This window comes from Typopeltis vanoorti, chromosome 7 (genome assembly GCF_054136105.1).
Source record: "Typopeltis vanoorti isolate ZY-2024b chromosome 7, IOZ_Tvanoo_1.0, whole genome shotgun sequence".
In the NCBI taxonomy this organism is placed as follows: Eukaryota; Metazoa; Arthropoda; class Arachnida; order Uropygi; family Thelyphonidae; genus Typopeltis; species Typopeltis vanoorti.
In genome coordinates, this window is record NC_143555.1 from 56363246 (window position 1) to 56379957 (window position 16712).

The 16712-nt window shown below is 35.3% G+C and overlaps 1 protein-coding gene across 3 annotated transcripts in view; it reads left to right on the forward strand.

Annotated features, from left to right (window-relative positions):
* Positions 1–781: 781 nt before the first annotated feature.
* The window catches only part of LOC150104691 (tRNA-specific adenosine-34 deaminase catalytic subunit ADAT2), a 98218-nt gene continuing 82287 nt past the window's right edge, over positions 782–16712 (forward strand). For 2 of the 3 annotated variants that reach the window (XR_016548544.1, XM_090395279.1), the window contains exon 1: positions 1033–1159. The gene's annotated coding sequence lies outside the window, so the exon portion shown is untranslated. Of the gene's footprint in view, positions 902–1032; positions 1160–16712 lie in introns of those variants that run through there. The other variant, XR_016548545.1, reaches the window with a different exon arrangement.

Consider the following 16712-nt stretch of genomic DNA (forward strand, 5'->3'; position numbering starts at 1 on the left):
GATTTACATGGCGGATATTCCGCACAATCCAATGTCATCTATCATTGCCCTATACGCAGACGACACAGCTATATTAACCAGATCTATTAAACCGCGCCTTGTCACCAAGAAACTGCAAGAAAATCTGCAGAGATTAGAGCACTGGTTCTCGGAATGGAGATTGCAAGTAAACCCTCAGAAGAGTATTGCCATGCTCTTCACTAAAAACTCAATATCTCCCAAAGATGACATCTTCCTATTTAATATCAAGATTCCCTGGAAAGCTGAAGCCAAATATCTGGGTGTACTGCTGAACAGAAAACTAACCTTCAGTCCACATATAAAAGCCTCATGTGCAAAATCATCAAAAATCATTGCACAGCTTTACCCTCTTATCAGTAGGAATAGCAAGCTGGATACCAAAATAAAACTGCTCCTTTATCAGTTGATGATTCGACCCATTATTACTTATACATCCCCAGCCTGGAGCCACACCTCAAGTACGAATATCCCCAACCTACAGAGAGTGCAAAAAAATGTCTCTGCATGATCTTAAACGCACCATGATATATCAGAAATGTCCAACTCCACCGGGGTACAAATATCCCCTACATCTACTCTTTCCTGCAGTCTTCAGCAGTAAAGTTCTTCTCAGCATCCTCTTCACATCCAAATGAATTAGTGCCACAAGCAGCAAATTATGATGAAACAGACTTCTCCAAATATAGGAGACCCAAGGCCATCCTACTTCCAAATGAAGATCTTTAAATTGCACCCACTCAGGCAGAGCACTTAGCTCATAAACTTTTCCCTACACAGCAACCTTATCAGATAGCAGGGATTATAAAAGCATTTTGCTTCACCCTTATAGTCAGCAACGTCTTGCGTGAAGTTAATTAAGTTACTTTCTCAGAACAATATGGTATGTGTTTCGTAGTATTGCGTTATATTTCACAAGTACGTCTTAAGAAACAAAAATCTTGAACTTTATATTTCGTTTCATTTCCTTTCCAAGCCAAATTAATATCGCCGTTCCACATCTTATCGTTAGCATCGAAACGTATTAAAAAAAAAGTTACCATTTCTCATGTATGAGATCAACGTAACGTCTATCGTGTGTTGTTGATATTTCTATGAGTTACTTGTATATAATAGCCCCAGTCATGAGAAACTCATGCAAGTAAGTCACAAGTTTTATCTTAAGTGCATGACTTTCTAGCCGAGCGAACTTGAATTGTTCAAACTTATTAAATCATGATACATTTAACTTATTGGCAACCTAAATATTTTAGGTTGTTTTTAGGATGAAATATCCTAAACAAAAATATGCTAAAATAGCATTAAAAAGGATTAAATATTTTATTTTATTTTATTATTTTTGATATATCAAGTTAGTTTTTATTAGTTATTAGCGTACTTTTAAACTTTAACAATCAAGAATATGGAAGTTTATATTTGAGAAACTTTGCTTATTAAACTTTAGTTAAGGTTGAAACAGTTTTAGAAATAGCAGTATTCACCTAATAATGCACATTTAAGAAACACAAACAGAAGATTAATTCTTAGACCTGGTTATTGTTCCAATGTCAATTCATATGCCTAGATTGTATTAAGCAAAAACATGAGAAATATTTTTAATGACAAAAAAAAGGGGGGGTTTAAAAATACAATGCATATATTTATGCAGTGCTACTTATCACAATCACAGACCTTTCTTCACCCACCCCATCCTCCTAAGAATATTAATTTATAGACAAACTTATATTTGTTGTTTAAAGTTGCAATACAGTTGAGGAAAGAGTGAAATGTAGTATTTGTCTACTGTGTGTTCTCTGGTAAGTCTTCCTGTCTTATAAAAGGAAGAAAATAAGAAAACCTTAGAAGACTAAATGATTCACCCACAGTTGTTTAAAATCCTTATAGCTCATATAGTTTGTCATTTGTTTGTTAATTAAGCAATGGGAAACACAAACTCATAAAAAAATTTTAGAGATATTGATGGACTCGATATCTTTAACAGTTTTACCTACAGACTGTTATTTGTACTTGCCTAAACCTAGAATAGTGGTATATGCATAAATTTGCCATTATGCTTTCACTTTTTCCTCATCTGAAAGTGAACCATCTCCATCTCCACTTTTAGCGCTGTCTGCCCTAGCATTGTTTTAAATATCATTATTATCATTATGTAAATATTTCCTGGAGTTGAGACTCATTAAGCATATGATAGTTTTACAGACTATGAATATATCTGTCAGCCTGTTATTTCTTATTTTGTTTAAGGTTATTTTCTGTAGGGAAATATATATCATTCCAGAGCAAATTTTGAGGATACTGAGAAAATCAAGCATAGAAGAAACATCAAATATCACATATTCTAAACTGACTGGGGGTTAAGAGAAAATACCATTGTTTCAATATATTACTATTCGATAGTTCATTTTGTGGAATTATAATTAAGCCATAATTTCATCATCAACTCTTTTGTTTTGATGGAGAGAAGAGCATACAAATCCAAAATAATCCTTTCTAATGCAATATTCCATCCTTTTGTACGTGGCCAATAGGAATTGTGCTCAACGAATGAATTTTAAGTCATTGATTTCATGGCAATTCTGTACACGTTTGACATAAAACATCACAGGTGAATCATAAAAGATCTACTTTCTTAATAAAAAGTCAAATTTTTTTTTTATTGGAGGGGTGGTGAAAATTTTCCTCCAGTCATTGTGTTTTCAATGTTTTCCATGCATTATTAGATGAATACTGCTTTTTATAATTGTTTTAACCCTGACTAAAGTTTAGTATAGCATGGTTTCTGAAATATAAATTTCCATATTCATGATTATTTACTCTAATACAGATAAAAACTGGAATGTAGGTAAAAAGAAATTAAATGCATTTAAAATACAAGAAAATAAAACAAACAAAAAAAAGCATGTGAGAGAAATGCTTACTTGCATTTTAGTAAGGATGAGAAAGAATAACGAGGAAAATATTTTTCATAAGTCCATAGGGTTTCCTAAAAATGCAACTTGAGCATAAGTTATAATAAATTTTCATAATGAGTAATAGTTATGAGGTTATTTGAAAGAAAAAAAAATGGTGGGGGGGATGATAATACATGAACAATTATGTGAAGGACTGTATTTTAATATTGTGAAGAACATGAACATAAGTAGAAATGATTAATTCAATAATATACAATTAAACATTTACATGAATTTTTTTCAAAATTCATACAAAAATATTTTGGGAAAATTTGGAGAAAAGAGCAAAGCTAATAATAATGGCAAATATCTGTTGGATTTCTGCTCAGGACATGGACTGGTCATTACTAACACCATGTTCAAACATAAAAATGTGCACAAATTCACATGGAGAGAAGAGGCTAGGAATAAGAAAAGTCTCATTGACTATGTTATTGTTGATAGTGATGTTTTCTCCCTGGTGCAGGACACCAGAGTGTACAGAGGATTTGAAATTGGAAGTGATCACTATTTAGTCTTGAGCAGGATAAAATTGAATTTCATATTGAAAAGAATAACATGTAAGAAAGTTTTAAAGCGAATAAAAGTTGAGCAGCTCTCAGATGTGAACTGTAGACTAAAATACACAAAGATTATTGAAGAAAAAATGAAAGAGTTTGAGAACAGGAATCAAACCTTGGAGATTCAGTGGCAAACTCTGAAGAAAACATTGATTGATTCTGCCAGAGAGGCATGTGGTGAGGTTGTTTGTAAGGATAAAAAAATCAGAACTCCCTGGTGGACACAGGAAGTTAACGAGGCAGTGAAGGAAAAGAACAAAGCATACCAAAAGTTCCTGGCAAATAAGTCAGCTTTTGCTCTTAGAGAATATAGAGACAAATGCAAGAATGCTAAACACTGTGTAAAACTAGCTAAACAAAAGTATGGGAGGACTTTGGCAAGAATATACAAAATAAATATCAAGAAGGTGGCAAAATATTCTTGAGGTTGTTGAAGAAACTTAAGAATGGAGGAAAGAGTGCTGTAAAAGGAATTAGAGATGATAAAGGTGAAATGAAAACGGGAGAAAAAGATATCCTTGAAGTATGGAGTAATTACTTTGAAAAACTGCTAAATGAAACAAGCAGTGATGACAGCACAGTGGTAAAAAACACTGACCAGGCATGCAGTCAGGTATACATATCCATACTTGAAGTAGAAAAATCCATCAAAGGCTTGAAATGTGGAAAGGCAGCAGGAGTAGATGATATTCGACCAGAAATGCTGAAGTATGGTGGTATAAGAGTATTACAGTGGCTGCACTGCATAGTTCAGAAAGCCTGGACAGAGGGACCAATTCCCGATGATTGGAGTAGAGCTCTCATAGTACCCATATATAAAAAGGGAAATAAAACTGAATGTGAGAATTACAGAGGTATTTCCCTACTGAGTGTTTCTGGCAAGATCTATGCAAGTATACTTGAGAAACGGTTGAGAAGAATTGTGGAAGAAAAGCTTGGTGAAGAACAAGCTGGATTCAGGCCAAATAGAGGCTGTCAGGATCAGATCTTCACTTTACGACAAATAGTCGAGAAAGCATGGGAATATAACAAAGATCTGTATTTAAGTTTTGTCGATCTGGAAAAGGCATATGACAAGGTGCCAAGAGAGAAGCTATTCAATACGCTGCAGTTATATGGTGTGAATGGGGCATTATACCAAGCAATACTTAGTCTTTATTTGAGTTGTAAGTCAGCAGTCAGAATTGAAGGACGTACAGGAAGATGGTTTAATGTTAAATCTGGTGTGAGACAAGGATGTACATTATCCCCTCTGTTATTCATTATCTATATGGATCACATTATGAAGGAAAGTGGTATTAAACATGATATCAAAATTGGAGATGTTAATGTCAGCTCTTTGCTTTATGTGGATGATGTTATACTTCTAAATAAATCTGCTACAAGTCTGCAAGATTCTCTGACTAAATTGAATGGCTGTTGTAATAGATATGGTATGAAGGTCAGCAAAAAAAAGACAAAGACAATGAAAATAGGCAGAATAATTGAAAATGTCAACTGTGTTGTGAATGGAGAACCTGTTGAACAAGTAAAACATTTCAGCTATTTAGGCACGATTTTTACTGAAGATTGTAAATTAAATATAGAAATAGACAACAGAATCAGCAAAGCTGGTATGGTGGGAAGTCAATTGAATAAATTCATATGGAATAAGAGAGAAATAGTCGGAACACTAAATTAGCTGTATACAAGACGGTGTTCAAACCAGTTTTAACTTATGGATCTGAGAGCTGGGTCAGAAGTAAAACACTTGACCAAAGACTAGAGACCACAGATATGAGAGTCCTGAGAAAGATTATAGGCGTGAACAGATGGCATCAATGGCAATATCATATTAAAAACTAGGATATTAGGAAAGAACTTGACATTGTCAACATCCAGGAATGCGTTAGCAGAGCTAATCTCAGGTGGTATGGTCACTTAAATAGAATGGGCGAGGAAAGATTAGCAAAACAAGTGTTCTCTGCCAGGGTGGCAGCAAAACGACCCAGAGGAAGGCCAAGATATAGATGGATTGATACGATACAAAGTGCTTTAGACGATAGAAATATAAGATCTGATAATGTTGGAGTCTTGACAAGTAACAGACTGATTTGGAGGAAAATTGTAGATTGGAAATTAATGATGGTGTAATTTTTTTCATGTAGTACTATCATATCCTGCACACCCCTTGAGGGTACATGGCAGGAATTTGATGATGATGAATTTTTTTTTTATTATTTTCTAGAAATTTTTCATCTAAATACTAAGGGCATAAGTAACAAAGAGAAGCTAAAAAAAAGGGGGAGAATCATTTATGTGTAGCTTGCACATTCTCATTTGAGTCTTCTTTTGTTACTTATGATATATGCTCTAGACACTTGGGTGAAAATTCTGTGAAATAAAATTCCTCAGTCATTAAAGATATATATTTAGTTTTTAATTTAATTTCTTTTAATTTTATGTTTCTTATAGATGGACCATGAGTTAGATAATCCAGAATCTTGCTCTAGAGACAAAACATGGTAATATGGTACTTTTTGTTTTTTGAGTCTCTTCAGGCCTTCAGTAATCAGAATGGCATTCTCACATTGGCTGATGGGTCATATTCTATCTAAGACTTTCATGGATACCAACTCATTCAGTAAATGCATTTATCTCAGTGTAGTACTGAGACATCTATTCTAGCAGAAAAGCAATTGTTGTCATGTCTTTAACCTTGAAATGACTGTGGAGAGAGAATCACTGGATGAAAGGTTAGGACCAGACAGTAGGTAGCTAATAACGTCCTAGTTGTACTATAACTACTTTGTTTGTGTGTGTGGGGGGGTATAGCTTTTTTCTGCAACATTATGCCTTTGTGCAGCAATCTGTTGTGTTGGTAATGAATGGCCAGCAGTAACTGATTTGTGTTACAGTAAATATGTATGACAGTTACACTGTACTCTGGTTAAATGACTAGCACACCCTTATAATATTCCCTTACAATGAGTAATTAGATGAGAAGGAGATAGTGCTGCTTGGACTCAACTTAGGAACTGTTTGGTATTGGCAATGTCTGAATGTATTCCAAAGGTCAGGAAGTTAAATAAACTAGGTGTAAAATGGATGACTAAAGAGGGAGGCATGCAGTCTGGAAGAAGACATTATGGAGACAGCACAAGAACAGTAGCCATAAGGAGGACAAAGAGCAGGTTAGAAAGGTGGTTCACTTAGTAAGTGTAGCAAAAGTGCCGTATGAGGAGCAGTTAGCTAATGAGATGACCATAAGAAGTTCCACAGAGTTTTGATAGGTGGCTAGTAGGAGAAAGTGATTATGGAAGGATGATATTGACTAGTTAAAATTGTAGAATAATAACCACTGCAGAGGATATAGTAGAAATGTTAAATTATCAATTTATTAAGGTATTTCAGCATGCAGAACTTGAGTATGCTGGGAAGTGGATTGGAGGCACTTATGGTGAGTGAATAGGAATTATGTGAGGAATTGAGTGAACTTGATGAATAATAATTATTATTATACAGTTGGATGCTTCTATAGACCAGGTAATAAGTAAAGGATGATATGCATCAGCAAATAAGATCAATGAGTAGAGGGTGGATTATTATTATTAATGGGGACTTCAGCTATGGGAACATACATTGGGAGGAGGGGAATGACACATGGGAGCAAGGAAATGTAATTTATGTAGTTACTAAGGGATAATTACCTGAGACAGCATGTGATGGCATGTACTAGGGGATTGAGAGTGCTAGATCTAGTAACTGCATCAGAGAATTTGTCTATAACGAATATTACCACATCGCCACCAATTGGTGCGAGTGATCATATGGTTTTGACTGGGAGGTGGTTGAATGTGTTAAATTTTCAGTTAAAACTGGGTATATGTGGAATTACAGGCTTGGTGAGTATGACAAGTCTAGGCGATTGCTTGGATCAGTGGCTTCACTTTTTCAGCTAGTTGTTTCTGAGCAGTACTAGAGATATGTGTGATATGTGATGCACTTTGCTGGCTCCCCTTGTTTTGGTTGTTTACGCTATAATAGTTTTTAAACTTTTTATGTTATTCATTCAATTTTTATGTGTAATTGTCCTAAAGAAGCTGCAGGTTCCCAGTAGTGAAACTACTGTTTTCTTTGTATATTGTTCTTATTGTTTTAATGACCAAATAAACTTAAGTAACCATTCAAATTATAAAGTCTACTTTTAACAAGAATTTTTTTTTTTTTTTTCATATTTTATTCTATTTTTACATTAATGCCAGTGACGTAAAAACTCTCAACATGTTTACTTATTTCACTCCACTTGGAGGTCATAAAAAAATTGCTTTTTTTTTTTTTAATTTTAAAAGACTCTTATGACTGGAGGGATGGAAATAAAATGAATTTAAAATCCCATATGCTAGTGGTAAAAGAATGTTAATGCAGTTCATGTGGTGCTTTGGTTTGGTTTATTTTAGATTTATGGCCGAAGGAACTCAGGCTATGAGGCCAGTATGTAGGTTAATTGTTCTAATGATGGTTTGCCTGTTCTGAGGAACAAAAAATCTGAGTTTCTGAGAGGAACAAACCCTCTACTTTTGTACGATACTGGCCAACTCACCTTCAATTGAAAACTGCTTAAGGTTTTTTTGCATCCTAGACAGGATATGAACTCGGGTCTTTCCATGTGTGTGGTGCAAGTGAGGATTAAGAAAGATATGTTGACATTTTTCTTTAAGAGGTTGTATTGTTGGTAAACAATATGAGGAGAAGGTGAAATGGATTCAATGTGTTTGCATTCTACTGCAAAGGGATGTTAGGCAGCTGCTGCTTCTTGTTTTAACAGGCCCAATAGAAAGTGAGGAATGGTGGTTGCCATTTCAATGGCGCAGTGTTCTTTAAAGTATCTGTAAAAGAAAGACCTGAAGCAGCACTTGTAAGATAGAAATCAGAGTCAGTCTGTGAGGAAAGAATCATAAATTTTTTGAAAGTTTTTCATTTGGTTAAACTATAATTTAAAGATGCCAAGAAATTATATTCTTAGTTTTATCCTTTGTCAAAGTGTAAGCAAAGTTTGCATGTGGAGTTTCTTCATGATTGGGGTTCACATCACTTGCATTTAGTATCCCATAATGCAAAAGTCTTATCTTATTGTTAACTTATAAGCTAATTTGTTCTCCTCTTTACTGCATCTAGATTTTTTTTTTGGGGGGGGGGGGGAATAGGTGCACTATTTTCATCAAAAAGTTGCTGTTTTCTCTTTTTATCGTGATTCAAGACTATTACTTTTGTGGTTTGTCAATTCTTTTTCCATTTATTTTTTATTGACTGTGCATTAATTTTGATAGTCTGCTATTGTATATTTAAACTGGCTCTGTGAACACATGCATTTATAGACATAGGACACACTGGGAGGCATGGGGCTAACCACTTTATCCTTGGTTGCAGTTGCAAAGTATAGTTGTAAGGTCATGGAAGCTTAAATGTCTGTTAAGACCACTGATGATGATGATGATGCTATTGTATATTTATTTGATTTGATGTTCTGTTCATTTTTATTTATATTTACTTAAGTAATAATTTATTGCTTTTATATTCAGAGATTATAAAATTTCTTCATTTGTTTTATGGTCCTACCTCATGCATCCATCTATTTCTGAGAAATACAGATGGGTATATCATTTCAATTTCATCATTCTTCTGTATGGTTCATATTTTGTCATCCATATGGTGAAATATGGTCCATCATTCTTCTTCTTTATTGTCCATATAAGATTCTAGTATGTTTTTGTACTAGGGTTGGCTTAAATATATTATTTATTATGCTATTTAACAAAATTTCATGCCCTCTCTCTCACCGGTTTTATTTAATATATACATAGATAAAAGAATGGAAGATAACTAATGAAGGAGGATTCAAGATAAACCGTAACACCAGATTAGCTACTCTTCTTTTTGCTGATGACCAAATAATCCTTGGAAACAATGAAGATGAACTACAAAAATCATTATGCAGCTAAATAATCTGATAAAAACATGGTATGGAAATATCAACAGACAAAACAAAAGTCATGGCCTTCAAAGGTGCTAATCCAATAAGAAGCAAAATAGTAATAAACAACAAAATAATAGATCAAGTAAATACACTCAAATATTTAGGTTGCACAATGTCATATGAAAATGAAGCTGATATAGAACCAAAGATATCAAACTTTTTAAAAGTAACAGGCATTATAAATAAAATTTTCAAACCCAATCATGTACAAAAACACACACAAATAAGAATCTACAATACAGTAGCTAAACCAACCTTACTTTATGGCAGTGAGATATGGACAATAAAAAAAAGCAGATGAAAGAAGAATTGAATCATCTGAAATGAAATTTCTGTGCAGAACTGAAGGAGTCGCAATAATGGACAAAATGAAAGGCAGCGAAATCGGAAAAAAACTTGGAATTACAACCTCCCTAAATGAAACAGTTATTTGCTATAAGGAAAAATGGAAAGAACACATACTGAGAATGAATACAAGCAGAATACCTAAACAAATTCTAAATTACCATCCAGAAGGTACTCGATGCAGAGGAAGACCCTTAAAAAGATGGAATTGAGTCCAGAACAGGCCACTTGGCCTATAAGCCTGGAAAGGAAGAAGATCTTCTTTTTTTAATCTTCATATGATAATTCACATCCTAGATATCTGAAAGTATTTAAAAACAAACAAAAAAAAAACAGCTAATGCCTTTTTATTCCCATATACGAGGAGTAGGTGAGGCCATTTAGCCCTATCTAGCTTTTGGAGACTGAGTGGGCAGTTCAATCTCCACTGGTACCAATCAGAGATAGATGGCCCAGGCTATCACTAATTAAGCGGTACACAGTGAAGAGAGACGGCTCAAATGTGCTGCCATCTTGTGGTCCCTAACCCTAACACAATATATTTAATGTCTGAAATAATGTGGGTTCTACAGTCGATTTGCTTGAGTTTACAGGACGAAAAACCCGAGTTTCCGGGGGAAGAACCCGCTCGCCCGTGCCAGAGATCGATTAACTCGGGAACCGGTCAAAAAAAGGCTTAGAAAAATTTCATATTGTTACCATTCTGAGATTTCATTTAATGATTTTATTGATTTTGTAAACCTTCTAATGTATCTACTGCAATTAGGTTATTTGCAAATAATGTGTTTATCTTTGTGGGTCCATTTGTATAACAAATGGATTCTGCTTTTCTACAGTATTTTAAACACACCCAGAAAGAATTAAAAAGTGGAGAGGATAGTAGAATTCATTCTATTGCACTACTCTTGATATATATCTTTCAATTCTGATATTCGATCTGATTTGATTATTGTTGTATTTCTTGAATAGACTTCTAGAGAGTTGGTGTGGTATATCTTAAACAGCTTTTGTCTGGTAATTTTATCAAAAGATTTTTAAAGTAAAAATTGAGTTGATGCAAGATAAGCCTTTTTGGAATCCATTTTTTTTTTCTTTTATTAAAACTATTGTGTGTTATTTTCAATATTATTTAGCTTCTCCTGTGACATCTTAATATGTATTTAAGTCCACTAATTCTCACATAGTTATTTCAGTTATCCTCTTTAATTCCTTTTTTTATTCTTTGAGTGTAGGAGCTTTTCCAGTATATGAAATCCAGTAATCCTGACTTTATTAAAGAATTTCAGGAGTCTATAAATTTTTCACCATTACCCAATGGTAATGGTGAAAAATTTATTTAATGATATTGGGAAGGATTTAACAGGTGATATATAGCTATTGGCTGATGATGTGAAGATAGGTTGGGTAATCAGGAATGCAAGTGATATGCAGTACTTATAGAATGATTTGAATAAGCTACAGTTGTGGCATGTGAAAATGGCTTCCAGTTCAGTGTCAGTAAAAGTAAAGTTGTTCACTTTGATGTAATCATGGTGTACTATATTGGCAGGATTATGCTAGAGGGAAACTGACCATGCTAGGAATCTTGGAGTTTTCATAGATAGGGAGAAGTTGAAGTTCAGGAGTTCAAAAATTGCAAATATAACTCAGAGGAACTTGTTTACATTTGATTTAAAAGACTGTATATTATATTCCTTAGGAAATGCAACAGGGAGAAAGATTGTTCCACAATACAGCAGTTCTGTGGGTTTCAAGGTGCACTGTGAAGGGATGTTGAGCATCAGCTGCACATGTTCCAACGAGCTTAGTACTGTGTGTGTGTGTGGGGGGGCGAATTATCAATGCTATTTCAGATGAACATTTCCCATGGAAATATTTGTAGAATACACATAATATGGAAACCGAATATCTGTGCGAAAGAGAGATGGGTCATTAATAAGCCTAATTGCTCTCCTCTGTATTGGTTATCAGTCAAGCATTTTAAGGGAGCTTTTAGAGGCCCCAATCCATATGTCAGAGCAGTATTCAATAGCTGGGTGGATTTGTGATTTGTTTAAAGTTAACAGCTGTTCAGGGGTGAAGTAATCTTTTGCAAAAGAGAAATCCTAGTTTTTTTAGAAGCTGAAGATGTAATGGTTGTGATGTGTTTATGTCAGGTGAGGCTTGATGTCAGGGTAATTCTAAGAGAGATCTCAGATTGTGTGGGAATTTGGGTGTTGTCAAAAATAATACTGGGAGAAAATGGTTTTATGAGAAATAAGATGGAACTGGATTTTATTAGCATTGAAATTGATGAGGTTATCTGAGTCCCATTGGAGGATGGCTTAGAGATCCGAATTGAGGGTAGTGGTGGTTGATGTTCTGTAGGCTGTGTGTAGAGGTTTATCAAATGAAAGGGAGGAGTGCAGTGTGCTGTCATCTGCAAAACTGTGTATTGGGTTGGAGGTCAACTGAAATAGGTCATTGATATATAGCATGAAGAGGGTTAGTGAGAGGACAGAACCTTGTGGAACCCCAGCATTAGTTGAATGGTGAGAGGATAAGGGACCATCCACCACCACACATAGTGTACGTCCAACTACAAGCTGGCAATCCAACTATAGGAATCCTGGAACAGACCAAACAATGGTAGTTTGCTTAGTAAGGCCTTTGTACCAGACCTGGTCAAAAGCTTTGGGATATTAAGTGCAACCACCTGAGATTTGCCAAACCTCTTCATGGCATTTATCCAGAGATGAGTGACATATGTGAGGAGATCTCCTGTTGATGAGCAGTGACAGAATCCATACTGGCAGTCAGTTTATTAGGTGGGTGCCTTCAAGGTAGCATAAGAGTTGGGAATAGATGATTTTTTTTCCCATTACTTTAGACAGGATTGAGGTAAGAAGATAGAGCAGTAGTTGGATGGAAGAGACTTGTCACCCTTCTTGGGAATTGGTTGAATATAGGCCAATTTCCAGGCTGTGGGATAGATACCAGTAGAGTAATAGAGTATATACAGGCGACATAGGATAGGAGTCAGTTCTGGTGCACAGCCTTTCAGGACAATTGGAGGAATGCTGTCAGGACCAGGAGACGTTTTTGCATCTAATTTGGACAGTGTTTTTCTGATTTCTTTCTGGCAAAAGGATATAAGGGGCATATGTTGGGCATCTGTAACGGTTGGGTGGCATTTGCTATTGTCAGTTATGCACACATTGGAAGCAAAATGTGAAACCAGGAGATTGGCTTTTTCTGTAGGTGATGCTGCAATAGAGCCATCTGGTTATGATAGGGTGGGAATAGTGTTGGCCAGAAATTATGACCAGTTGCTTTGGCAAGAGACCAAAAGGCTCAGCTGCCATTTGGACAGACTGCTAGTATTAAAACAAGAATATGATTTCTTGCCAAATGTGATTAAGTGAAAAAACATTTCTGCAACTTAGCTCAATCAGTAGTGACCACGTCCTTTACTTAGAAAAACATGGTCTTGAAACCTTTTTTAGGACACTTAGAACAGTGGGGATAGTGTTCACTCTTGTCTGCATATTCCTCTTTCAATCCTAGCTGCTAATTTGCAATTCAGATATAGACTATGTATTTGTAGATATTTTTCTATATATGTATAATGTTCTTTTTTGATAGTTAATATTTGTTAATTAATTAGTTAATTATATTTTGTGGATAACCATCGTAAAAATGTGGATAAAAATGTTTATCCACAAAATATAATTAAAAAGATCCTCTATAGAAACAACCTCTAGCGACACAGTACGTATCGTCCATTGTCATACCTTATGCAGGCTCACTCTCGATCAAAATAGCAAGAATCATGAGGCCTTTTAACATCAGAGTTGCTTTTAAACCTATTTTAACTACACAGCACTTATTAAGATCTCCTAAGGACAGCATCGCTTTCTACAAATACGCAGGGGTTTTACAGCATACCATGTTCGTGTGGACTGACTTACATAGTACAAACTTCATGAAGCCTAGAAATCCGAAAGAAGGAACATGTCGGTGATGTAAATAATAACAGAACAGACACCTCAGGATTAGCACATCATTTCTCAATTTCAAACCATTCCATAGATTGGGACAACATCTCAATGCCATACATTGAAGAGGATTACAGATGTAGACCCTTTAAAGAAGCTGCAGTAGTGCTACGGACAGGAGACAACTTCAATAGGAACGAAGGCATAATATTAAAAGATATTTGGAAAAACTTAATTCTTTGTTTAGCAGAACTAAATTTTGCGAAAAATTATAAAACACGGTTTAATAAAAATGACTAAGTCTCCACGCTTTATGCTTTTAATGTCACGCGTGCTCTTCAATTTGTTTAACTGTTTTTTAAGTCACTGCATTTAATGTTAAAAGCCAGACAGACCCTAGCTGGAACTTGTTGACGATTATGTACATATGTTTTATCTAAACCATGGTCCAATAAATCCAATATAATGTATCATATTTATGTATAATGTTCTGTTTATATCATATTATAAAGTTTTGAAAAGATTTTCTCTTGCCACCTTGTCATGTGCCTTTTCCAGATCTACAAAACCAAGATATTTAAGAATCTGTATCTTAGTTTTCATCACTCTTTTTTTTTTTTTCACCCACTCAAGCATTCATCAGTTGTAATTGAATGCTTCTGTGTGAGTGGGAAGGGGAGTTTGAGGTTTGTACATGTTAAGAGAGTTATACTGAAAAAAAATCAAATAGTGATTAGGTACTGGTTTTCCATTTATTCACTTGGAAAATAGCATGCTAGTTTGGCATGTATTATGTAAATTAAATATGAATTATGTGTTACATGTATTGAATTATGTGGTTCTAATCATAAATGCTGTTACAACTTGAACAGCCATAAAGCCTGTGAATCATAACTATTTGTCTTAAAGTGAAAATTGATTCAGAACTTCTATTTGGCCTTAACTCAGCTTGTTCTTGGAGTTTCTCTTGCACATTTTTTTCTTAGTCTATCTAAAGGTAGTCTTACTGCTGCCTTATGCAGTAGGGGGAAAATGTCCTCTTTGTTTCTCACACTCAGTTTTATTTCTATTTTTATAGATAGGTATTATTGATAGCTTTATCCCAATCACTCACAATATGACCTTCTGATCAAGCCTTCTGATTTAAGCAATGTAACCATTGTAAAACTTATATATTTATATATGAGCATTTCTAGTTGAATATCATCTGTTCCAGTTGCCTCTCCACATTTTAGGTTTTTGATTATTTTCTTTATCTCGCATATTGATATGTATTACCGACTGCATTCTTCTTGAAGTTACAGAACAGTAGTAGAAAATAGTTTTTTTTTATGTCACTGTGATCATCCCTGATTCCTTTTGCAGTGCTCTTTCATCCATTTCTAAGCTTTTTCAGTAGTCTCCATTAACATTTCAGAAGATATATTTATTTTTCTTTTTTTACCCAAGTATTCCCTTGACCTTTGTTTAGCTACTTTTACAGCATTTGCTTTCTTACATATTTCTGTGTTCTCTCAGAGCACATGCTGACTTAATTGACAGGAACTTTCCATGTTTTGTATTTCATTTGTCATTGAAAGGTTGTTTTGTGTGTCTTTTTGCATTTGATCATCAGCAGCACTTTCTCTTCTTTTTTGTCCATTCTATCCTCATGAAAAATACTGTAGCCTTCCATTTCTATTCCTGTTAGGATATTATCTTCATTCAACCATGTTTCACTTATTCCAGTGATTTTGGGGCAGGTAAACTTAATCAGTGAAACCATTTCATCTCCCTTATTTCTGACACTTCTGGCATTTGTAAACAAACAGAGTAATTCATTTTTAGGTCTATAACCAGTCCTATCCTAGCTACTTGTTGGTTGTGATTTCCTCACCACACCTGCCCTATCACCACTTACCACATATATCTTCTCAGTCTCAACTTACCCACCCACATCGCAGTATACTTCATCTTCATACACATATTCACTGCCACTTTCAACATCCACTCTCCCTGTCCATCTGCGCTTCCCCTCCCATTTCCCTGTTCCTCTTGCATTCCTGTTCTATCTTCATCTCTCACATTACTGTTTCCACTGCCAAACCCTTCTGTCTCTTTAATACTATCTTGATTTTTCCCTTCATCTCTTTCTTCTGATTTCTTGCACACATCACGCACTGTACTTCCATCCAGCAACACTTCTCCAGTGCACTCATTCTAAAGCCATTCAAATGCAACCAATCACACATATATAATTTCATTCTTTCCTCAAACACATGCCATACATCTACAAACTGTACTTCCTCCTATTCACACAGCTCCACTAGCATACCATTCATGATTTTGGCTCTCTCTCTTGCAACTCATCATCCCTCGGCATCACACTGATAACCTTTGCTACTACATTGTTATCTTTCACTTTTCTCCATATAGCAGAACTGAATGTTTGAAATGTCCCCACCCTCCCATTATGTCCTCACACATGCCTGAAGTTTGAGGCCATATAGTGATTGATGGTGGCATGCACAACATTCAACAGAAATGCTGCCAGTGCTTGCTTCAAATCCATCTTCAGGCTCCACAGATGCTCGGGTGTTGTTTCTTGCAGGCTACTCTCTCAAGCTCCAACGACAATTCAGTCCAATGGATTCAGATCGGGACTTCCAGATGGTAAATCAGATGGTGACATGGTGTGGCATGTTCACCTCCAACCACTGTTGTGTGCAGGGGCTGAGTCCTGTTGGAAAGTCCACTACCTACTGTGAAATAAGGCATTGTTCAGGGGCTGAGTACAACAAGTGTCTTGATATACTTTGTCAGAGGGTTTGACCCCTTTCTCACAGAAATGCAATTGGATGGTCTC